At 42.9% G+C, this 26,061-nt stretch overlaps 1 protein-coding gene across 1 annotated transcript in view; it reads left to right on the top strand.

Moving 5' to 3' along the window:
- Positions 1-3,917: 3,917 nt before the first annotated feature.
- The window catches only part of LOC148142204 (putative G protein-coupled receptor 139), a 38,259-nt gene continuing 16,115 nt past the window's right edge, over positions 3,918-26,061 (top strand). Inside the window, exon 1 of the mRNA XM_087977031.1 lies at positions 3,918-4,513. The gene's annotated coding sequence lies outside the window, so the exon portion shown is untranslated. The remainder of the gene's footprint in view (positions 4,514-26,061) is intronic.

Here is a 26,061-nt window from a genome sequence, read left to right as displayed (position 1 = left end):
ATTTCAGTGAAGTATCAATGCGATTCTGTTTTAAATTTATTCCTGGGTGTGGGTGTAGGTGTGGCTGACCCAGTCAACATTTATTGCCCATCTTGATTGTCCAGGAGAAGAGTCGTCTGGAAGGTGCTGTCAAAGGAATCTTTGTGTGTTACTGAAATGCATCTTGTAGCTACTACATGACTCTGACTGTGTCACTGATGAGGGTGTCGATGTTAAGGCGTCGATCCAGCAGGATTTACCACATTTTATACCTTTTGATTTTTCTTCCCTAAGCAACTTTTACAGTCTAAGTTAATGTGTTCTTTGAGCATCTGGGATTTATCGCTTGTTTATATTACCAGTTTTTTTGGTGATCCCAGTACTTTGACTTATCACTTTTTCTTGCAACATCCTTTGGTCTTATGCAAGCTTTTATTGTTTTGTCAGTTAATTTACATTTTCTGCTTTGTATTTCTGTCTTATGGGAATACATACTTTATTTAGATGATTAAATATTTGCTATTACCTGTCTACCTTTACATCATTTTACATATTTTGCCAATCTACCATAAACAATTTGCCATTCCCACCTTTATAGTTTCCAATGTTCAGATTTCAGACCATAATTCCAGAATAGACCACTTTACTTCCAAACTTGATGAAAAATTTTACAATATTATGATCATTATTTCCCAAAAGTTCCTGATCAACAAAATTATTGATTAGGCAAAAGTGAGGACTGCAAATGCTGGAGATCAGAGTCAAGATTAGAGTAGTGCTGGAAAAGCACAGCAGGTCACGCAGCATCCAAGGAGCAGGAAAATCGAAGTTTCAGGCAAAAGCCCTTCATCAGGAATGAGGCAGGAGGCCCGGACACTGAAAAATTATTCATTACCCATTTTATTTACATATTACTAAATATGAAACAACCTGATTCATAATTGGTCCTTTGAAGTTGTGCTTCATAATTTAATCTCATTCTTGCAACAGAAATTTATCTTCCACAAAATTCATGCTGATTAGGTTCATCCAGTCTCTGTGGGAATTGAAGCCACCCATTATTACTGTGTTACTCACATTACATGCACATCCAGTTTTCTGATTTATATTCAAAAAGAAGTGTGATGGATACTGAATAGATTTAGCCAACAGTGTGTTTAACAGTAAGACCACATATTTATCTTAACACATTGTATTAGCACATTAAGCTGAGCTGGGATTTTTCATCATCAGTTGTTGAACACACCACTGATCATCCTTGTTAAAAATCACACAACATCAGGTTATAGTCCAACAGGTTTAATTGGAAGCACACTAGCTTTCGGAGCGACCCTCCTTTTTAACTTTGTACACCCCAGTCCAACACCGGCATCTCTGAATCACGATCATCCTTGTGATCTGGATGTAATTAGCAGATAAACACAGCACCTGAAATCACTTGTGAACTAGTTGCTGTTTCTGCAGGTATGCCATGATGTGGAATTTCTGAGTGAAGCCTTGCCCACATTGAGTGCAGATGAATGGCCTCTCTCCAGCGTGAACTCGCTGACATACAGTGAGCTTAAGTTGATCACCTGAATCCAGCCCCACAGTGGGTACACACCTGAATGATCTCTCATGGGTGTGAATATTTTGATGGTACGTCAATTCCGCACAGCCTTTAAGGCACTGAGCATTTAAAAGACCTGTCATCAGAGTGGTGGTGTATCTGGTCCCCGAACATATAAAGTACTTCCCACCGTCTGTATATTGAGAAGGTCTCTCCCTGGTGTGAACTCTCTGGTATGTCATCAGGTGGATTTTTGGAGTGAATCCCTTCCCACGCTTGGGTGCAGCTGAACGAGTCGCTCTCTGGTGTGAGTGAGCTGGCATACATTGAGACGAGATGACAATTGGAATCTAGACCCACAGTGAGAACAACTGAATGATTTATCATCAGTGGGAACATGTTGGTGTAATGTAAGCTCCCCAGAGCTTTTATAATATTTCCCACAGTTTGGATATTTCGAAGATCTCTCCTCAGTGTGAGCTCACTAGTGTGCCTTGAATTGGAAAACTCAATGAATGAGGCAAAAACAATGACTGCAGATTCTGGAAACCAGAGTCTAGATTAGAGTGGTGCTGGAAAAGCACAGCAGGTCAGGCAGCATCCGAGGAGCAGGAAAATTGATGTTTCGGGCAAAAGCCCTTCATCAAGAATACAGGCAGAGTGCCTGCAGGGTGGAGAGATAAATGAGAGGAGGGTGGGGGTGGGGAGGGTAGCAAAGAGTACAATGGGTGAATGGGGGTGAGTATGAAGGTGATAGGTCAGAGAGGAGGGTGGAGTGGATAGGTGGAAAGGAATATAGGCAGGTACGACAGGTCATGGGGACGGTGCTGAGCTGGAATTTTGGAACTGGGGTGAGGTGGGGGAAGTGGGAATGAGGAAACTGGTGAAGTCCACATTGATGCCCTGGGGTTGAGGTGTTCCATGGCGGAAGATGAGACGTTCTTCCTCCAGACGTCGGGTGGTGAGGGAGCGGTGGTGAAGGAGGCTCAGGACCTCCATGTCTTCGGCTGAGTGGGAGGGGGAGTTGAAATGTTGGGCCACAGGGCAGTGTGGTTGATTGGTGTGGGTTTCCCAGAGATGTTCCCGAAAGTGCTCTGCTAGGAGGCATCCAGTCTCCCCAGTGTAGAGGAGACCGCATCGGGAGCAACAGTGTATGTGCAGATAAAACTTTAATGGATGTGGAAGGCTCCTTTGGAGTCTTGGATGGAAGTGAGGGAGGAGGTGTGGGCTCAGGTTTTGCAATACCTGCGGTGGCAGGGGAAGGTGCGAGGATGGGAAGGTGGGTTGCTGGGGAGCGTGGACCTGACCAGGTAGTCACGGAAGGAATGCTCTCAATGAATCCTTTCCCACAGTGCATTCGAATGGCCACATCCCAGTGTGAACTTGCTGGTGTAACACAGGATGGAGAACTGAATTTATCCCAACCCACATTCCAAGCACATAAGTGGTCTCTCCCCAGTGTGAACATGCTGGTGTATGGTGAATTGTGATTATCTCCTGAACAGTCTCTCCTCAGTGTTATTACATTGATGGGACTGCAGATGGCTGGAACTTTTATAGCATTTCCTGAAGCTTTGGCATTTAGATGGTCTCTCCTCAGTATGAACCTGCTGGTGTGACTTGCGGTGAGAGGTTTGAGGAATCCAATTCCATATTTAGAGCAGGTGAATGGCCTCTCCCCAGTGTGAATGCACTGGTGTACAGTGAGAGGACATGACCACTTGAAGACAGTCCCGCAGTCAGGGAATCTGATCCCTCTCTCCTCTGTGTGAACGCAGCAATGGGACATCCAACTCACTGGAAATTTTAAAGTATTTCCCATGATCTGGATACTTAAAAGGTCTCTGCTCAAGTCAGAACTCACAGGTGTGAGTTCACACTGAATAACTAAGTGAATCCCTTATCTTAATAGGGAGCAGGTGAATGGCCATTATCTGGTGTGAACAAGTTGATGAAATTTTAGCACAGTGTTGTTTAAAGCCTTTCTCACAGTCCCCACATTTCCACTGTTTCTCCCCAGTTTGACTGCAGTTATGCTTCTTGAGGCCAGATGGTTGGCTGAAGCCTTTTCTACAACAGGACATGAGTATCCATTCTCCATACAGTGAACAGTGCTGCCTCCTTCCATGGTTAAAAGCTCTCTGTATTCTCGTTGTGGTAAATTGGGTGACTCAATCTGATTATTATGCGATATTTGGTTTCAGTTTCATGCCTGCAACTCCTCCTCTTCTCATACCTTGCAAAACAGACATCAAACAAAAAAGAGAATGAGAGAGAAGCCGCAAACACATAAAGACAGGTTGTGAAACTATGTTGACTGAATCTGGTGATTTGTGGGACCGGCATTTGGGGAAAGTGACCGTGACAGCAGCTGAATTGTCCTCCAGCCGCTCCTCCTCTTCTTGCTACTGGCCCACAGCAGCTGCCAACCACCGTAGGTTCAGCATGCACAGGATCGATGTCGAATCGGTTGTGTCACGTGTGAAGGGGATATCGTCCAACGGTGAGTTCAGAGGTTTCAGAAACCTTCCCCGTGTCTACCGCAAGCCCCGGTGGTTCAATCGGTGGAAAGGGCTCGAGCTTTCTGCAGATCTGTTTACAGGATGTGAGGAGGGAAGGATTTACAGAAACACAGCTCTAACCAAACTTAATGGTATTTACACTTAGGACTTGGATAGCATGCATCTGGAATTATGAAAGGAGAAATCTTTCTCTGCTCTGAATGTGGGAAATTATTTCATCTGTAAAAACACCAAGACACACACAACAGTGTGACAGTGCTCTGGTTATGGAAAATCCTTTCTAATATCTGAAAGACATCACACCAGGGAAAAACTGTACATGTGGCGTCTATATGGAACACTTTCCCTGACGCAGGAGCAGTACTCCGGAACCTTGTTATTTCAAATAATCCTGTTGGACAATGGCTTGGTGTCATGTGACTTCTGACCATGTATGGAGCAGGCTTCAGCTAATAACATACTGGTGAGTAACCATATTATGGGGAAAATTTGAGGTCTGTGGGAGAGTGTGAAACGCCCATCTTAATTGGAAACACATTGCTGCAGTCGCACTGGGGAGAAGCCATTCACTTGTTCAGAGTGTGGAAAGGGATTCATTCAGTCACCACACCTGCTGATACACCACTGAGTTCATAAAGAAACCTGTTAAATTTCTGCAGGAAGGTCTACAAAAGCTCTGGTGAACTGTTGATGCAACATGTTCACTGTGATGATAGACCATTCTCATGTTCTCACTGTGGGACTGGGTTTAAGCGATCTTCTGACCTCACTTTAAACAAGCGAGTTCAAACTGGGGAGAGGCCGTTCTCTCGCTCTGAGTGTGGCAAGAGATTCACAACCTTATCCAACCTGCTGAAACATCAGTGACTTCACTCAGACCCCCATTCACCTGCCCTGAGTGTTGTCAAGGATTCACTGTTTTGTCTACCCTGCCGACACATTAGCTGGATCACAATGACGAGAGACCATTTACCTGTTCCAAACTTGATTACCCCACTTGCTGAGTAACTAGCAAGTTCACAAACAACTACAGTGATTGTTGTTTTCTGTTAATCACAGCCAAGACTGATCCATGTTCATCAGGATCTGCTGCAGATGTTACTAACTTTAGCCCAATTATTCTGCACATCTGGCTGCATCTGGGGGAAGAAACCAAAAAAGTGAGGGCCAGCTGAATCCTTCTGTAATCAACGGGAACTGACTTCAACAAATAGTTAATACCCTCTGGGTTTCAGTGTTACAACAAGAAGATGATTTAACAGAGATTTAAGTCAAAAGAAAACCAAAATCAAATCCTGGAAAACTGAAAAGAACAAACATGGAAATCGGTTATACATTATTAGAAAGTGGTAAATTAATGGTGACAGTTTCAGATGAGCTTCCAGCAGAATGAACACTGTCCAGCACAGCACCAAACCATATTTTATTCCTCCTTGACCAATCGATGTATGGTTAATTTAACATGAATTTTAATATTTGGTCAACCTCCCCCATGGTCACACTCATGGTGAAGTATAATTTCTAGCTCAGTTTGAATTGCTAAACACTGTTTTATCTTTACTAATGTAGGGGAAACTTAAACCAGCAGGTTCACTTCACGCCAAGAACAGATCACAGTTTTTCACTAATCTCTGATTGGAAGCACATTTCCAGCATTCACCATTGTTCTTCCTCTGACTCTAATCCAGTTGTAAATGAGATTCTGTTCTGTGTCCAGAAGCTTTGACCATGGAAGACAGTGGTTGGGATACATTTCTTACACACACACAGGGGCTTCGCTGTCAGGGAAGAGAGACAAGAAACATCAAACTGCCATTTGTTCCCTCAGTGTCACCCTGAAGTATGTGTCCAGATTGGAGTTCTGTTGCTGCCATATGATTCTCCCCTGAGATTGTCCTTTCTGAACTCTAGCTGATGTGAAACACTCAGCAGAAATACAACAATCTATAGTGACTTTTTTGAAGGAGAGCTCATTTATTTTACATTTCTGTCCAATGTTAAACTCCAGTCCGATTTGAGAGGTTATAAACATCATCAAAAACAAACTCCAAAGGTCAGAATAAAGATATCTGAAAGTTAGAGCACACATTGAGACTACTTGATGCATCATGTTTTTGTTGCTGAAATAGAACCATCCTCACTGATCCCATTTTGCTGATGTTAGCACATAGGCCTCTACCTTCTGCACTTCAAGTGTATCCGTGTCCTTTTATTTACTGTGATGAAGGTTTATGCCTCTACCACCCATCAGACAGTGAGTTCCAGCTCCCCACCATCTCTGGGTTAAATGAGGTTCCTGTTCCTTGTAAATTACTTTCAATCTAAAACCTCCAGTTAGTGACTTATCTGTTAATAAATAGCTCCTTTCAATCAACTCTATGTGAATTCCTCATTTTCTTATCAATTCAATTAAGTCACACCTTATTCTGCTCTGTTCCACAGAAAACATCCTCAGCCTATCCAATCTTTCCCCAAAGCTAAAATTCTCCAAACATAGAAACATTCGCATCAATTTCCTAGGTGACCTTCAACTGGTAATTCATGTGCTACACATAACACTTCATGTCTGTATGTTACCAGCAACACAATCTGGTGCACTTCTACCCATTTCTCCTCTGCACTAACCTGCCATGTGTCCATTTTCATCTTTGAATTGTATCTTTAAGATGATAACTCTCAGGAATATTCTCTGACTCCTTTCTGAGTATGTATCAATATATATATCTTCTATTGTGTCTTCTTTCTGTTGCAAGTCCATTAGCCTTTCAGGACTAAACTGATCTTCTGCCTATTCAGATTTTTCCTGCACCATTACATCAAACAGGGTGTCAGCTAACTGAACCTCAACTCCTTCATCTTTCTCTTTAGCTTTTGCTTTGTGCTGTGACTTATGATGGTGGGATCTTGTTACTACACAGTCTGGGAAAATTCCTGGATATTTCTCTTTTAACCCCTCAGTTCCCTGGTCTTACTTTAGCTTTTCCACAACAAGGATCCTGCTAAATTGCTGCCAAGAACAAACTGTATTCCTGGAACTAACACTCTGTCAATCATTCCCATTGTTACTTCCCCAGTCTTGAATTGGCACCCCAATCTGATCTTACATAGGGGACTGTTATATTCCTGTCCATCTATCCCACAAATTACTAATCCCTCTTGGGCAACAGGTCAGAAAGAGTGGAGCAAAATTGATCTCTTACCATTAAAGACTGGTTAAACCCTGTATCTCTCAAAATTATAAATTCTTTCCCATCTCCCCCAGTTCTCTCTGAGTAAACTTTACCCACAGAGATGAGTTCTTAATACCGATCAGGCACTAACTCCATATTCAGCCCCTACCTAGGCTGTGTACTGTCCTGCAGCTCCTCGACTTTTCTTGGGGTTTCCTTTAAACTTTCAGTAATTCCACTGGCTTAGCTTCTTTTACCACATCTTTTTCCACAGTGCCTTTCTTTAATGACCAGCACGTGACTTTACATGTCCCACTTTACCACAGTGGAAACACCTGAGGCCTTTCACTTCCTTTCAACGGTCTTGGGACTCTTGGGGCAGTACATTGGTTCAGTGGTTAGCACTGCTGCCTCACAGTTCCGGAAACCCAGGTTCGATTCCAGTCTGTGTGAAGTTTGCATGTTCTCCCTGTGTTTCCTCCGGGTGTTCCGGTTTCCTCCCACAATCCAAAGACGTGCAGGTTAAGTGAATTGGCTATGCTAAATTGCCCATATAGTTCAGAGGTGTGTAGGTTAGTTGCAATAGTCATGGGTAAATGTAGAGTAATAAGGTAGGGGAATGGTTTTGGATGGGATAATCATTGGAGGGTCGGTGTGGACATGTTGGGCCAAAGGGCCTGTTTCCACACTGTAAGGATTCATGAACTTTTTAGCCTGTGGTAAACAATTACCAGTGTGGTCTACTCTTTGTTTTGTAGTGCAGGGTCTCCCCTTCTCCCAATTTCGATCCCTCTCAGGATGAAATTCTTACTGGAAGCTAAATTTTGCCTTATGCACCAAAGTATAATCTTCTGCCATCTCTGCTGCTCTTCTCACTTCTTGAGCTTTGTGAATTCATCCATGTGAATTCTTATCATCACTGGAAGTGAATTTTTAAATTCCTCCAGCAGAATAATCTCTCTTAGAGCCTTATAGTTCTTATCTATTTTTAAGGCCCTCACCCATCTATCAAAATTACTCTGCTTAAATCTCTCAAACTCAACCTAAGTCTGACTTGGTTCCTTCTTTATGTTTCTGAAATTCTGTCCATATGCTTCTGGTACAAATTCATAAACACTTAAAATACCCTGTTTAACCTCTTCATAATCTCTTGACCCCTCATCTGACAGTGCTGCAAACACCTCACAAGCTCTGCCTACCAGCTTAGTCTGAACTAGGATTACCCTCAAGTCCTCCTACTACTCCATCTGCCTAACAAATGTTTCAAATGAAATAAAGAAAATATCAGCATCTTTCTCATCAAAATGTGGCAGTGTTTTAATATATTTGTATATATCACTACATTCTATCTTCATCTCCATCCTGTTAACTTGACTTTCCTAACTAAGTCACAACTTCTGAAGTTCAAATTTTCTCTCCTTCGCTCTTGTTTCTCTTCTCTTCTCTCTCTCTTTCTCTTTCTTCGCTGTCTCTTTGCTCAGCTAAGAACCTTCTCTCTTTCTTTTTCCTCTCTCTCTTTCTTGTCTCTTTCTTTCTCTTTCTCTCTCCCTTTCTTTTTCCTTTCTCTCTTTTTTTATTCTTCTAACTCCATTTTTCTCAAATGTCATTTAGGTTTTTCTAACTCTACTGCACTTGTCTGCTTCTCTGACACACCTAAGTGCTTGACAAACTCTCTTACAATTTCAGCTTTACTTTTGTCCTTGGTTAAACGCAAGTCTAACCTCTTTGCTAATTTGAATAGTATGGCCTTTTTTCTGTCCTTCTAAACTTCCTCGGCAAATTTGGGAATCACGTTCAAACCCCAGAACCTCTTTAGCAATCTTAAGAGCCATTTCTCGCACTTTTAGTTTAACCCACCACAAATAACCAAAATTAAACAAATTGTCTTACCTACGTTTTGTTTAAAGATTTAGGACACTAATCGGCAAGTGTTTAAATCTGCTGGGATCTTTCATAACCCAAATCTGTTCAAATCTTTCCAAACCTCAGACTGGATCTGTCTAAACCTTTCCAAATCATGGACCTGAGCCCCCAAACAGTTACAACACGGTGGTGTACTCTTCTGCTAATTAAACCAGACACACAGAAAAGCTCACCTAATTTGTTAAAGAATGAGTGACAGAGAACTCCCAAATTCCACAATTTAAAGAAAAAAAGATAAATTTATTCTCTATCTCTAAAAGTCAACATTAAACAACAATAATTTACAACTCTTAGCCACTTTCTCCTAACTGCTGGTTAGACACCTCCAACTCTATAACACTAACTTGTTAAAATTACATCAACTTAATTTTCAAAACCCTACAGTGGCTGTCATCTCCAGTTTCTTCCCTCCTCTGACTGTAGATTTCCCTGGGTCATCTTCAGTCTTTTGCTGCAAAGATGTTTCATATGAAAAGGTACCTTTGGTAGAGAGTGCTTTGCTAGCAGTTATTCTGACAATGGAAGTTGGTTGCTCTCTATAACTAACTCTCAAAATGTCTGCTTCTTTATACCCCAAACATCAGATTGTTTCATTGGTTCAATGTTGTCAAAAACAATAAATTCAAACTTGGTTGGGTTATAGTATCCTGGGGCATAATTTAAACTGATTGGTTAAATATGAATGGTGGTCAATACCTAGCTGAGGTATCTAGTTTACAATCAAAATGTGTTTTCAATTTTCTAGTACATTCTGAGACTGCTAATCAGTCACATGCAAGCTCTCAGTGCAAAGCAACCTTCACTCTCTCTTAAAGATACAGCACACACCTTCAACTTCACAACACTACCCAGGCTTCAGAGCAAAATTGACCACAACACCACACAATCCTGCCATGTGAACCTCTGCAAGAGCATTGACATGGACACATGTGAGAATACCACCCATCGTGTACACAGCAGATACTCATGTAACTCAGCAAATGTTGTCTTCCTCATATGCTGCAGTCAAGGATTCTGTGAGGCATGGTATATTGATGAGACAATGCAGACTTTATGACAACAGATGAATGGACACCATTCAACTTTCACCATGCATAAATGTTCCCTCCCAGTCAGGGAACATTAGAACAGTCAAGGATATTTAGTTTCTGAGCTCTTGGTAAGCGTTCACCAAGGCATCCTTCAAGAAACACAACAATGCAGAATTGCCGAGCAGAAATTGATAGACAAGTTCGGTACCCATGAAGATGGCCTCAATCATGATCTTGCATTCATGTTGTGCTACATCTGACCCCAACACACTATTCTGTCTTTGTAAAATCTTCCTGGTGATCCTGTTTTGACACTATCAGTTGATAACTTTTTAAGATCTCCCTACCACAACTGATTTGTACAGTTCTGGATTACAAGTTAGTTTGGTTAGATCCTGGGCATGTGATTCTTATACCTATTATATTATTTCAGAAATTTGCTTTTTCACTAGTATGACCTTATTTTTAACTTTTCGTAATTATCTGTCTGCCTTAATTAATCGGTTCATACGCCACCCCTTCACCAGCTCTTCAGCTGTTGACATTTTACTCACACCGACTGACACTTTGGATCACCTTGAGAGAGTTATTATCCAGACTGTCCACAATCAACTCACACCATTTGTATGATGGTTTGATCTCTTTGCCAATAAGTTTTGTTCCTATGTGTTTCTCCTCATTTCACCTAATGAAGGAGCAATGCTCCAAAAGCTTGGGATTTGGAATAAGCTTGGTGTGATGTGACTTCTCAGGTTGTGAAATCCAGCCTCCCACGCAGCAGCTTTTATACAACGAGTTTCAGCTGGCTCGGGGATGGGCACCAGTTTATGATAATGACTCACTCTGGGGGTTGCACGTTGTCGACAGGTGAGACGTCATAGGTTCAACTCCCAGACGAGTGCCGCTTTTTTGTTTGTCATCAGTTTTGTCAAATCATCCGATCAGCTTTCTGAAAAAAACACTGCGTTCAATGAAGTCAGACTTCTTGAATTAGGGATTGAGTATGGGGACAAGAGTGTCATTGTAGTGAGCATGGCACAGCAACACACACGTTGAAAGTGAAAACAAGTGTTTCAGGATGTATGCCCACACAATCCAGCGTGAAATGAATCCTCTATTTGGATTATTGCACAGCTTTGAGCGTCACAGTGAAGCGATTGGAGACACCCCTGAAGAGGTTCACGTGAATAATGCCACTTACAAGAAATGGCAGCAAGTAAGATAGATTGGAAAGTTGGGACAAGTCTCCTTGGAGAACAGCAGGCTGAAAACATGTCTGATTGAAGTTTCCAAAGTTGTGAGCAGTCTAGACAGAGGAAGTAAGGAGAAAAATGCTCCCACTCCTGAAAGGATCAAGAACAATTAGGCAGAGATTTAAAGTCACTAAGAAAATCAACAAAAGTGAAGTGCGATAGAACGTTTCCATACCGGAGTGATGTGTGTGTAAGTCATAGAGTAATATCGCATCACGTAAATTTGTCAGTTTATTTTACTTTTCAAGCTATCTCACTCGTGATTGCCAAACTGATAGAATGCCATGTTTTAGTCAGTTCATAAACTCTGTGATGGCAGGGCACCATGGCCAAATGGGAAGGCATTGGTCTTATAAAACCACGTGTTGGATTCCTGTCCATGGATAGCAGCGCGTTTGTTATCAATTCCTGAGTTGCAGTGTGCCCTGTTGGATTCTGGCCCTTCCACCACTGCTATATTTAAAACAGTGTTTTGGCTTTAAGTTGGGTGATTGGCAAATGTTATTTTGAATGAGATGTTGTTGCTGTGTATTAAAAGTCTAATTTCCAGAGGAAAGCAGGAAAGCTGTTAATGTGAAATGATATTGGAGTAATTAATTACCTCAGAGTGAAGAAGCTGCATGGTAGCAGTGATCACAGTGTGGCTGGGTTTCACGTTTACTTTGAGAGAGGGCAGGTTGGATCTAAAGCGAGTGGTTAAAACCTAAATAAGGGAAATGGTATCAGTGCAAAGTTGGGCTGAAATGAAATGGGAAATTAGGTTAAGAAATAGGTCAGTGTAAGTACAATGGCAGAGATTTAAGAAGATATTTCAGTATACTCAGAAAAAAAGCACTGTCAATTTTCCATTGCTTTTGAAGATGAGGACATGTTTTTGAGCCTGACTCTGGCTTCACATTTGCACTGTGTCACACCACCCAGAAGGTAGGAATCAGGCAAATGAAGACAGTGCAGTGAAGGCAGTTTTCGTATGGAAGGGAAAAATGTGACAGCGCAGACTTGGAGGGTAGAAGGGCCTGTCCTGTGCTGTTGTTCTTTGTTGTTCAACAAGACACACAACACCCTGAGATGGAGTGTGATTATTGATGTAAAAAGGTTCGTTATAAAATCTCCATTATATAAAGACTCCCCTCACGTTGGGAAAATGAATTTCAGGCAGTGTATCTGTGATATGCAGCTAAATATTTACCTCACTGTCTCACAATGCTGAGAAGCACTGACATACTATCTTCTGTAGCAGCATGGCCTAGTGAAAGCATGCAAGGCTGATCAACCTGAATTCAATACATCAAAGCTCTCCTCTGCGCTGCACAATGTATTTCCTGTTCCTGCTCCTGCAATCAGCTCTCAATAGCGTTACCTTATAACTGTTCAGCTTCCTGCTTCTCCAAACTCTTCAAATCCGAGCAAATCTATCAAGTGCTTCCAATTTAATGCTTCTTCTGCAAAGCCCCCTGACCTTACACAGGTACAATTGACTGAATGGCCTTCCCAGGCTCGCTCACTCTGGCATGATCTGCATGATAAAAGTGCACTGTATCGGATCCACAGGACACTGTGCCATATTTCCCCACGTGGATCCAGACATGCCTTCCTCCCTGTGACACGTATATGTTGTGAGATATTCGATTGCACAGATGTGTCGTGGCTGTGTAAATATAACCTTTGTCTAACTTCCCATGTGCTGTTGGTCGAACTGTGATTTGACTCAGAATCACAAAATGTGTCTCAGTGCAGACGGAAGCCAGGCAGCCCATCTTAGCTGTGCTGGCTGTACACAATAAATAACTAAGTGTTTCGTTTGATATGATTCTCTTGCCTTCTCCTTGTAATTCGATTGAAACTGCCTTTTTGTCACATCAGATAGTGACTTGTTTAGATCAATGCAAAGTGCTACATTTTGGAAAAACAAATCAGAGCAGGTCTTATACACTTAATGATAAGGTTCCAGGGAATGTTGCTGAACAAAGAGTGCAGGTTCATAGCTCCTTGAAAATAGAGTTTCAGGTAGATAGGATAGTGAAGAAGGTGTTTGGTGTGCGTTCCTATCGGAAGGATGTTGTGAAACCTGAAAGAATTCCGAAAAGGTGGACAAGGATTTTGCCAGGGTTAGAGGATTTGAGCTGCAGGGAGAAGCTGAATAGGCTGGAGCTGTTTTCCCCGGAGCATTGGAGGCTGAGGGGTCACCTTAAAAAATCATGAAGGGCTTGGAAACGATGAATAGACAAAGTCTTTTCCCTGTGGTGGGGGAGTGCAGAACGAGAGGGCATAGGTTTAGGATGGGAATGGAAAGATATAAAAGGGACATAAGGGACAACTATTTCATGCAGACAGTGGTGCGTGAATGGAATGAGCTGCCTGAGGATGTGGTGGAGGCTAGTACAATTACAACATTTAAAAGGCATCTGGATGGGTATATGAACAGGAAAGGTTTCGAGGGATATGAGCCAAGTGCTGGCAAATTGGACTGGATTAGGTTAGGATAACTGGTGGCATGGATGAGTTGGACCGAAGAGTCTGTGTCCATGCTGTACATTTCTATGACTCTATATCCCCTTTTTCAGATATTATGAACAAAGATGACCTGTCAGCGTTTGAAGAAAGTTTTGTAAGAGGCAAATCAATTTTAAACAATTTATTGTTGAATTTGTGAAAATTCTTGTTAAAGGGGCACCAGTGGATGGTGTAGCAGCAATAACAGGAGTTTGTGGGGATAATTCAGGAGGTACAACAAGCAAGAAGTAATGTGTAAGAAGAGGATGAGGCAATGAATGCTGACAAGGGACGTCAGGGGCACATAAGAGCAAAAGAAAAAGCCTACAATGTTGGAAGTCAAAGCATTGGCAAGCCTTTTAAAAACCCAGCAGAGGATAACGAAAAAAGTAATAAGGAGGTATAAAATGAAATATTAGAGTCCACTAGCTAGTAAAATAAAATAAGGTTTTGGGAGCAGTAATCGCACTCCTTACATTTTACGGTGCGGCAAGGGCAGTACGGTAGCTCAGTGGGCAGCAGCGCCAGGGACCCGGGTTCGATTCCATCCTCGGGCAACTGCCATGTGGCATTTGCACATTCTTTCCGTGTCTGCTTGGATTTCCTCCAGATGCTGTTTTCCTGCCATTGCTCCAAGATGTGCAGATTAGGTGGATTGGGCATACTACTTTGGGGAGACTGGACATCTCCGAGCAGAGCGCTTTAGGGAACATCTCTGGGACACCCGTACCAATCAACCACACCACCCTGTGGCCCAACATTTCAACACACCCTCCCACTCAGCTGAGGACATGGAGGTCCTGGGCCTCCTTCACCGCCGCTCCCGCACCACCCGACGCCTGGAGGAAGAATGCCTCATCTTCCGCCTCGGAACACTTCAACCCCAGGGCATCAATGTGGACTTCAACAGTTTCCTCATTTCCCCTTCCCCCACCTCACACCAGTTCCATCCTTCCAGCTCAGCACCGTCCCTGTGACCTGTCGTACCTGCCTATATTCCTTTCCACCGATCCACCCTCTTCTCTGACCCAACACCTACATCCCCACTCCCATTCACCCATTGTACTCTTTGAACCTTCCTCCACCCTCCTCCCTGACCTTTCACCTCCATCCCACCCCATTCATCTATTGTACTGTATGCTACTTTCTCCCCACCCCCACCCTCCTCTCATTTATCTCTCCACCCTGCAGACACTCTGCCTCTATTACTGATGAAGGGTTTTTGCCTGAAACGTCGATTTTCCTGCTCCTCGGATGCTGCCCGAAATCCTGTGCTTTTCCAGCACCACTCTAATCCATACTGAATTGCCCATTGTGTCTAGAGATGGATTGGTTAAGTGGATTAGTAATAGGAAGCACATTAGTAATAGGAAGCAGGGATAGAATAAGGGGTGAGCCTGGGTAGTGCTATGAAGTACATTTAAGAGAGAGTGAATGCTGTTCAGAACCGAGAGCTTACAAGCACCTGTGTGATATGACTAATTGTCAGTTCATAGAACCCGTAGAGTGTGGAAACAGGATCTTTGGCCCAACAAGTCTACACCAACACTCCGAACAGTTACTCACCCAAACCCACTCCCCTACCCTATTATCCTGTATTTACCCCTGACTAATGCGCCTAATCTACACAGCCCTGAAAGCTATGGGCAATTCAGCATGGCCAGTTCCCTAACCTGCACATCTTTGGATTATGTGAGGAAACCTACGCAGACAAGGGGATAACATGCAAACTCCACACAGACAATCACTCAAGGCTGGAATCAAACCCAGGTCCCTGGTGCTGTGAGCCAACAGTGCTAACCACTGAGCCACTGTGCCACCCCATGCAGTCTCAGAGTGTTTTGAAAAATTGAAAATATGTCACATTTGACTGTGGAATCGATACTTGACTTGGTTGCTGTTTTGACAACAATGGAAATTTAACCAATCAGTTTCAAGTATGCGCCAGGACACCAAAACCCAATCGAGTTTGAATTTAATGTTTTGCCAACATTGAATCAATGAGACGATCCAATGATGGTAATATAAAATGCAGGCATTTTGAAAATTGCAGACAAAGCAACTGCCATCAACACAGATCCAAGAAATTATGAAATACTTTCTATCAAAGAAACCTTTCATATGAAACATATTTGCAGTAAAAAAGAAAGAGATGACCCAGGAAGATCTTCAGCTGAAGAACACAGACAGTAAAGGCTACAGCCACTGTGTAGTTTTGAAATTAAGTTGCTGTAATTTTAATAAGTATATTATTATAGAACAGTATCTTGTTATAGAGCTGGAGGCAGGTAATAAGCAGTTAAGAGAAAGGGGGATGAGATTTGTGATTAGTTGTTGTTTAATATTCACTTGTAAAGTTAAAGAATAAATTGATGTTATTTTTCTTAAAATATTGGAATTTAGGAGTTCTCTACCACTCATTTTAACAGATTATAAGGCAAGGTGAGCTTTTCTGGGTGTTCGGGTTAATTAACGGAAGAGATCACCGCTGTGTCATAACAGTAGGATGTTCCTCACAAAGTCGGTGTGGACTTGTTGGGCTGAATGAGGTTCTATGAATAAGAATAAGTCACAACCTTTCAGGAAGGTAGGTGCCCTAAGAGAGGGCAAGATATGTGAGTAACTTGAAATGGTGGCTGTTAATTGCCTGCAACAATAGTAGACTCGCCAACTTTAGGGGCATTTAAATGGAATACGTAGGATAGATGGGCATCAGATTGGTTCCACAGGTTGGCATAACATCGAGGACCAAGGGCCTGTATCATGCTATAATGTTTAATGCTCTATGGGAGAAGCTGTTAAAAGGCAAGTCCAGATTTGACATGTGGGAATTGTTGAAAGACCTTCTGGGCAGTGTTCAGGACTGGCAAGAAAGACAAGATGGCAAGTTAAGGGACCCTTGGAATAACGAGAGAGATTGTGAATTTAGTCAAAAGGAAAAAAAACATATTGAAGGTTTAGGAAGGTAAAATTGGACAGGGCTAGAGGAATATAAAGTGAGGAATATAAAGAAAAAAATAAAAGTGCTGTAGTGAAAGGAGCTGTTTGTTCAGTGACTGTCTTTGATGTCGGTTTCCATGGACTCTAATTATGTAACTGGAGGGTTTCCCTCTCCTATTAGTAAGGAGCTTCTTTTAGTGCATTATCCCATTGTCGCAGCAGATGCATCACCTCCGACACTAGCAGCAATCAGCAACTTGTGAGACAAGGAGAGGAGCAATCAGAATCTGAGAACAATAGACTGGAATGTACCAACAATGGATCAGAATCTGAGAACAGTAGAGAGGAATGATACAACAATGGTCAGGAATTTGTCTGAGGGTCTTTTCTGGCTTTCCTGGTATTTGTCAACATTACCACATCGGATATACGGTGCACTGCTGATTATTGAGGCAGGTTACTATCCTATCCTTGCTACTGTTGGTGTTCCTGGTAAGCCTCTCTATCTGTCCATTTATTAATTCTATAAATTATGTTGAGCTTCATTGCTATTTCTATTATCCATATTTGGCAAAGACGGAAACTATTGTCTTCAGTTTCAAATACAAATTCCACGCATTATCTATGAATTTCAGACCCTTCCCTCACAAATATCTAAGAATAAGACGGTTCACAACCTCAAGACTTTTTCGCCCTGAACTAATTTATGTCTCGATGCGTTCTCTGTCAACAAACCTGTCCACGACTGGCTCCATAATACCCCCAGTCTCCGCCCCTGTGTCAGTGCCATTACTGAATGAGCCATTATCTACACCCTGGTAAAATTCAGCCTTTCACAGTTTAGCTGTCTTCTGGCCACCTTCCAGTTACAAATCTTCCAATCGCAAGTTTGTTCTTCTCTCTAAAGTTACATCATGATGGAGACACCGTGTCAGAGTAATAATGTTGCTGGATGGGTAACTCAGAGGTACAGGTTTTCAAATCCTATCACAGTGAATGGTGGAACTTAAATTCAAATGACAGGCATTGAAATAAAAGCAAATTTCTCAAATATCAAATTCATATGTAAGGAGAAAAAGGGCAACAAGAGAAAGAGTGAGATTCTTCATGAGTACTTTGGGTCCGTGTTCACTGAGGAGAAGGACATGACAGAAGTTGAGGTTAGGGATAGATGTTTAATTACTCGAGGTCAAGTCGGCATAAGGAGGGAGAAAGTGTTGGGCATTCTGAAAGGCATTAGGGTGGACAAGTCGTAGGTCCAGATGAGATCTATCCGTGATCACTGAGTGAAGTGAGAGAGGAAATAGCTGAGGCATTAACAGATATCTTTGTAGCATTCTTGAACACGGGTGAGATCCAGGAGGACTGGAGAATTGCTACTGTTGTCCCCTTGTATAAGAAGGGTAGCAGAGGTAATCCAGGTAATTATAGACTGGTGAGCCTGACGTCAGTGGTAGTGAAGCTGCTGGAGAAGTTACGAAGGAATAGGATCTATTCCCATTTGGAAGAAAATGGGCTTATCAGCGATAGGCAGCATGGTTTTGTGCAGGGGAGGTCATGTCTTACAAACCTAATAGAATTTTTTGAGGAAGTGACAAGGTTGATTGATGAGGGAAGGGCTGTAGATGTTATATATATGGATTTTAGTAAGGTACTTGATTAGGTTGCCCATGGTTCTCGATTTCAGTTGCCAGCAACAGGAAGAGCGGGAACTTGGACCATGGGCCTGTCGGGAAAGGTGAGTCACTGATTTAAAAACTTTAAACACTTACCTCTCAAGTGTTGGCGGCAGCAGCACCTCGGAGAGCAGAGTTTTCTGGGAAAGGAGGGATCTTTCTTCCCCTCAGCTAGAGAGTGAATGTTTTCTAAACCCGAGACCCTACACTTACAGGGCCTCCCATCCATCCACCTCCTCTAACCTTATCCACAATGATACATCAGGTATGTTTCTCTTTTTCTTTTACTTTCAGATAAGGGGACAAGCAGGGATGGCAATGCAGGGAGAGGAATGTTCCTCTTGCATGATGTTTGAAGTGCGGGACGCCATTAGTGTCCCATCCAAGTACATCTGCAGGAAGTGCACCCAACTCTCGCTCCTCCAAGACCGTGTTAGGGAAGCCGGAGCTAGATGAACTTTGGATCATTCGGGAGGCAAAGTGTGGGATAGAAAAGAGTTACAGTGAAATAATTACTCCTAGGCACAAAGAAAGTTGGGTAATTGTTAGAAGGGGGGAAAATAGTGCAGGAATCCCTGTGCTTGTTTCCCTGAGAAACAAGTATCCTATTTTGGATACTGTTGGGGGGGGGCAACAAATTACCGGGGGCAACGACTTAGCAAGTGCATGCACTGGAGTGCAGGTCTCTGGCACTGAATCTGTCCCTGTTGCACAAAAGGGAAGTGGGGGAAGAAGGAGAGTATTGGCCATTGGGGACTTAATAGTGAGAGAGTCAGATAGACGGTTGGGAACGAACAAGCCTCACAGTTGGTTGCTTCCTCCCAGGTGCCAGAGTCTGTGATGTCTCGGATCGTGTCTTTGGGGTCCTGAAGGGTGAGGGTGACCAGCCCCAAGCCGTGGTCCATGTAGGTTCCAATGATATAGATAGAAAGAGGGAGAGGGATGTAAGGCATGATTTCTGGGAGCTAGGGTGAAAGCTGAGAGTGAGAATAAGCAGAGTTGTTATCTCTGGATTGTTACCTGTGCCACGTGACACTGAGGTGAAGAACAGGGAGAGATATCTGCTGAACACGTAGCTGCAAGGATGGTGCAGGAGGGAGGGTTTCATGTTTATGGATAATTGGAGCTCATTCTGGGGAAGGTGGGACCTCCACAAACAGGACGGTCTTCACTTGAACCATTGGGGTACTAATATGCTGGGTGGGACATTTGCTAGTGCTATTCGGATGGTTTAACCTAACTCAACAGGGGGATGAGAACCTGAGGTATAGTTTCAGTGCACAGGAGGACGAGCATATGGAGGACATGGACAGGATTTCACGGTCACAGGAGTGTGCTGGCAGACAGCAAGCTGGTTTGAAGTGTGTCTACTTCAACACCAGGAGTATGTGGAATAAGGTAAGTGAGCTTGCAGCATGGATGCATATCTGGGACTTTAATGTTGTGGTCATGACTGAGACATGGTTAGAGCAAGGTCAGCAATGGATGTTGTGCTGTATTGTTCTAGTTCCATAGTAGGCTGATGGGGAAGGTTAAGTCACGTGACATGCCAGGTGTACTAGCTGGGTGGATAAAGAACTGGCTGGAGACAGAGAGTAGTTTCTCAAAAGGAGTTGCTCAAAATGGAGAACTATGACCAGTGGTGTTCCGTAGGGATCTGTGCTGGCACCAGTTTTGTTTGTGATACACATAAATGATTTGGAGGAAGATATAGGTGGCCTGATTAGCAAGTTTGCAAATGACACTAGAGGCATGGCAGATAGTGAAGGGGATTGTCAGAGAATACAGCAGAATATTGATAGATAGAGGGTGGGGCAGACAAGTGGCACATGGCATTCAATCCAGGTAAATGCATTTGGTGATGCATTTTGAAAGATCCAATTCAAGAGTGAACCATACGGTAAATGGAAAAGTCCTGGGGAAAATTGATGTACAGTGAGATCTCGGTGTTCAGGTCCATTGTTCCCTGAAGGTGGTAACGCAGGTCAGGAGAGTGGTCAAGAAGGCATGAGGTATGCTTCCCTTCATCAGACAGGGTATTGAGTATAAGAGTTGGCAGATCATGTTCCAGTTTTATAGGGCTTTAGTTTGACCACATTTGGAATACTGCGTACAATTTTGGTCGCCACATTACCAAAAGGATGTGAATGCTTTGGAGAGGGTGCAGAAGAGATTCAGCAGCATGTTGCCCAATATGGAGATTGCTAGCTATGAGAAGAGGTTGAGTAGATTAAGATTACTTTCATTGGAAAGACGGGGTTGAGGGAAGACCCGATTGAGGTCTACAAAATTATGAGAGATATTGATAGGGTGGATAGCAAGAAGCTTTTTCGAAAATTGGGGTCTCGGTTACTGGGGGTCACGAGTTCAGAGTGAAAGGGGAAAAGTTGAGGGGAGATATGGATGTATTCTTTACACAAAGGGTAGTGAGTGCCTGGAATGCGTTGTCAATGGAAGTGGTAGGGGTAAGCTCAATAGCATCATTTAAGATGTATCTAGACAGATACATGAATGAGCACGGAGCCAAGGGATGCAGGCCCTTAGAAAGTAGGCAACAGGTTTAGATAGGGTATCTGGATAGGCACAGGCTTGGAGAGCCGGAAGGCCTGATCTAGTGCTGTAATTCTCTTTGTTCTTTGTTCTTATCAGTGATTTAACCAGCAGTACTTTGGCTTAAAACCTGTCTGTTTCATTGATGTCCTTTGGTTGACAAATCTAGCATTACTTCATCTTAATTAAGTCTGGCTTTAGACACACAACAGTGTGCTTGGCTCTATACTGCTTTGTGGAATGGTCACAGTCAAGAACAATCAGTGATGGTTAATAAATGTCACTCTTGCCAGTGATACGACATCTTTGGCAATAAAGAAAAGTTTAAATTCGACAAAGAAAGCTGCTGAATAAAAGCAGAAGTTGCTGAAAAAGCTGAACAGATCTGGTAGCGCCTGTGAAGAAAAATCAGAATTAATGTTTCGGGTCCAGTCACCCTTCCTCACAAACGTTTTGAAGAAAGGTAACCAGACTCAAAACATTAACTCTGATTTTTCTTCACAGATGCTGCCAAGCTTGCTGGGATTTTCCAGCAACTTCTGTTTTTGTGCTGATTAATAGCATCCATAGTTCTTTCAGTTTTTAAATAAAGATGTGGTGTGGCAGAATGACCTATTTCTGTTTCTAATGTTCTCTCATTCTGTTACGCGAAAGTTACTGTTTGTTGTTTTCACGGATTTCCTGTTATCAGGGAGACCAGAGGATTTTGTGGGTCATCTCTGCGTGCTGTATGGAGCTGTATTCACAGTGAATCTGTGTCTGCAACATGACCAATAAATAGAGACAGGGGACGTCTGTGAAGAGAGGGGAGGGGGCTGTTTCAAAGTGATACCTATTTTTCTTTCTCAAGAACATTTTACAATCCACACCAAATAGTGTGTCACAGTCTTGAGGGGCTGAAAACTCCCCTCTGTTTCTCAGCACCAGATACAAGGAGCAAATAGCTTCCAACCGCCCTTGTGTAGCAGATTTGAGGGGCTGAACAGAATGTTCACCAAAACAAACTGCCATTTGCCAGAGCAAAGAGTCCTCAGCTTGAGAGAGCTATGTATTAGAAAAAAAAGCACCATCTAAATTCCTGACAGAGGAATCAGAAGAAAAGATGTTCCTGATGGAACAACAAAAGTTGGCATCGAGCATTCCAGAAGACGTAATTTCGAGAGACTACATTCTAAATTCTTATTATGAATGGGACTTGCATTTATTGGAACAGCATACCATTTGAATCTTGGTTTGTTTAGTTGATTTGCTCACTGTTAGAGTTGGATAAATAAATTTTTACTTATTGATTTTAAAGTCAATGTCAGGGATTGAGTTTATTTAACCCTCAGAAGTTGCTGAAAAGCAGGTTACATTCCTTTTCACAATCCTTTTGCAGATTATAGAGTGAGGTGCTCCTCTTTCGGTGTTTCGGTTTTATTTCTTGGGTTGGCGAGGGGTCAACCTCTGCTTTACAACACATTGAAAATCTGTACATCACCATTTATCTTTCAAACAATACTGAGACACACACACAGACGCACTCATATACACACATGCCGAAAATAAACAGAAAAAAGGAGATCTGCAGAACATCAGTTTGAAAGAGCTTTGTCCAAATAATGGTTGGACTTATTATAAAAATTAAACAGAGATTCTACCAAATGTCATTCTGCCTCTAAAGTTATTCTGCTCTTGCAAGCTGCCAGCAATGTGATTTCTTCTGGAACACTTGGATTTGATAGAATTCCCTTTGTTTTAGGCAGTGTGAAGATTCCAATCACTCAACAGGAATCCTCCATGAGTGATAAAGATGATTGATAGATTTTCTGCTCTCATACTTTGCTCTGAGGAGAAAGAACGAAAGAGAGGGATCAATAGGTCATCGCTGTTCAGGCAGGTTGCTTATTCTCGTTCTCTGAGCTGAAATGTGCAATAATATTATCCGACAACCAAACTGGACCATGTGAGGTCTCTTTGTACTTTCAAACCATGTTCCCTGCTGCATGTTGGATTTATAATTTGAAGGTATTTTCATATGTCCATTTAATTTTTGCGTGATAAGTCTGTGTCTTTATAATATGTGAAAATGAATATATTGCTATCTTGAAATTTTTAATCCTTAGTTTTTGTTTCCCAAAGAAGCAGTAATATCCATCAGCTACATAATCTCCTCAATATCGTTCATGGTTCAGTATGAACATCTCTTATTCTCAGGCCTGAAGTGCTCAGGTATTGTTGAGTTAATAAAATCATGAGGGGCATCCATATCGTGAATAGCCAAGGTCATTTTTCTAGGGGTGGTGTAGTTCAAGACTAGAGGGTAAAGGTTTAAGGTGAGAGGGGAAAATTAAAAAGAGACATACAGAGAGTGGTGCTTGGAATGAGCTGTCAGAAGAAGTTAGATTAGATTAGATTACTTACAGTGCGGAAACAGGCCCTTCGGCCCAACAAGTCCACACCGACCCGCCGAAGCGCAACCCACCCATACCCCTACATTTACCCCTTTTAACGTAACACTACGGTCAATTTAGCATGGCCAATTCACCTAACCCGCACATCTTTGTGACTGTGGGAGGAAACCGGAGCACCCGGAGGAAACCCACGCAGACACGGGGAGAATGTGCAAACTCCACACAGTCAGTCGCCTGAGTCGGGAATTGAACCCGGGTCTCTGGCGCTGTGAGGCAGCAGTGCTAACCACTGTGCCCACGGTGATGAAGTGATGAAGTTAATACAATAACAACATTTAAAAGGCATCTGGATGGGCACATGAATAGGAAAGGTTTAGATGGAAATAGCAAATGGGACTACAGGTACATCAGACTGGGATTTCTGGTCAGCACGGACGAGTTGGACTGAAGGCTCTGTTTCCGTGCTGTATGACTCTGTAAGGCCTTCATTCCAGGAATGAGTAAAGTGAAACATCTTTGAAAAGCTATGAAAGCATTTGCACTTTATTTCAGTTTGTACATTCATGATTACACACAGTACATAGATGTGGTGCCAGTAATGCCCTGTACAGATGCAGTAAAACATCCAAATGATGATATCCAATAGTTTTTACATAAAACAGCATCCATATACCTTCCTAATCATTTGCTGCATCTGCAGCCTAACTTTCTGATTCATGTCTCCGGCCTATCACCCTCACCTTAATCTCCTTCCACCTATCGCATTCCCAAGCCAGGACAGACCTCCTCACAATATTTTAAGAAGGTAGTGTAGATCCTAACTTTTCCTTATTTTAAAGGCAGATGTGAAGTGGATATTCCAGGTGTGATGCAGCTGGTCAAACCACTCGGCTTTAAGCAAAACAATTTATTTAACCACTACAGTTGAAACACGAACAAAAGAAAACAGAATTTAGAATAACAACTATTGGAAAAATTAGTTGAAAGTGAGGACTGCAGATGCTGGAGATTAGAGTCAAGAGTATGGTCATGGAAAAGCACAGTAGGTCAGGCAACATCCCAAGGAGGAGAGTCGATGTTTTGGGCAAAAGCCCTTCATCAGTACTGGAAAAATTAACGGACCCGAAACAGCAACCGAACTAAGGAGCCAATCCAATCCAGTAACATTCCATAAACACACACCATGGCAAAAAGGTACATTGAAACACAGTCTCTTACAGGCAGCAGGGAAAATCATCCAAAGAGACTTCAGAGAGAAAGTCACTCAGGAATCATCTGCTGAAGCTTTGACCCTTTCCTGAACTCCAGCATCTTCTGACTGCAACAGCTAAACCAAACTAGAAAAACATGAACTGGGACAACTGGTCACTCCAATGCCATTGTTAAACAGGGCTCTTTCCAGACTCGTTGGTACCTCTGCCATTTTTGACTCTACCATCAGACATTTTAAAGAATGGAATATCCTTTATTGTCACGTGTACCCCAGTATAGCAGTACTTGACATCTTATAGAATGACTATCTTGGTGGATGAGCTAATTGTACTCCAATCCTAAACTGTCCCACCTAGAACATAGAACATTACAACACAGGACAGGCCCTTTGGCCCTCGATGTTGCATTGCCCTGTGAAACCAATCCAAACCCCATCTAACCTACACCATTCCATTCTTATCCATATGTCTATGCCCATAAAGTTGGTGAGTCTACAACTGTGGTAGGCAGTGCGTTCCATGCCCCCTACTACCCACTGAGTAAAGAAACTACCTCTGACATTTGTCTTATATCTATCACCCCTCAATTTGAAGCTATGCCCCCTTGCGCTAGCCATCACCATCCCAGAAAAAAGGCCCTCAATGTCCACCCGGTTTAACCCTCCGATTATCTTATGTGTCTCAATTAAGTCACCTCTCAACCTTCTTCTCTCTGACAAAGGAGAAAGTGAGGACTGCAGATGCTGAAGATCAGAGATGAAAAATGTGCTGCTGGAAAAGTACAGCAGGCCAGGCAACATCCAAGGAGCAGGAGAATCGACATTTCGGGCATAAGCCCTTCTTCAGGAATGAGGAGGGTGTGCCAAGCATGCTAAGATAAAAGGTAGGGAGGAGGGACTTGGGGGAGGCGCGTTGGGAATGCGATAGGTGGAAGGAGGTTAAGGTGAGGGTGATAGGCCGGAGAGGGGGTGGGGGCGGAGAGGTCGGAAGAAGATTGCAGGTCAAGAAGGTGGTGCTGAGTCTGAGGGTTGGGACTGAGATAAGGTGGGTGCGGGGAAATGAGAAAGCTGGAGAAATCTGCATTCATCCCTTGTGGTTGGAGGGTTCCTAGGCGGAAGATGAGGTACTCTTCCTCCAGGCATCATGTTGCCATGGTCTGGTGATGGAGGAGTCCAAAGACCTGAATGTCCTTGGCGGAGTGGGAGGGGGAGCTAAAGTGTTCAGCCACGGAGCGGTTGGGTTGGTTTGTGCGGGTGTCCCAGAGGTGTTCTCTAAAATGTTCTGCAAGTAGGCGGCATGTCTCCCCAATGTATAGGAGGCCAAATCGGGTGCAGCGGATGCAGTAAATGATGTATGTGGAGGTGCAGGTGA

The sequence above is a fragment of the Chiloscyllium plagiosum genome, unplaced genomic scaffold (assembly GCF_037043375.1).
Source record: "Chiloscyllium plagiosum isolate Xiang-an unplaced genomic scaffold, Cpla_swu_hap1 HiC_scaffold_30, whole genome shotgun sequence".
Taxonomy (NCBI): domain Eukaryota; kingdom Metazoa; phylum Chordata; class Chondrichthyes; order Orectolobiformes; family Hemiscylliidae; genus Chiloscyllium; species Chiloscyllium plagiosum.
This window is presented reverse-complemented; position numbering and strand designations above follow the sequence as displayed.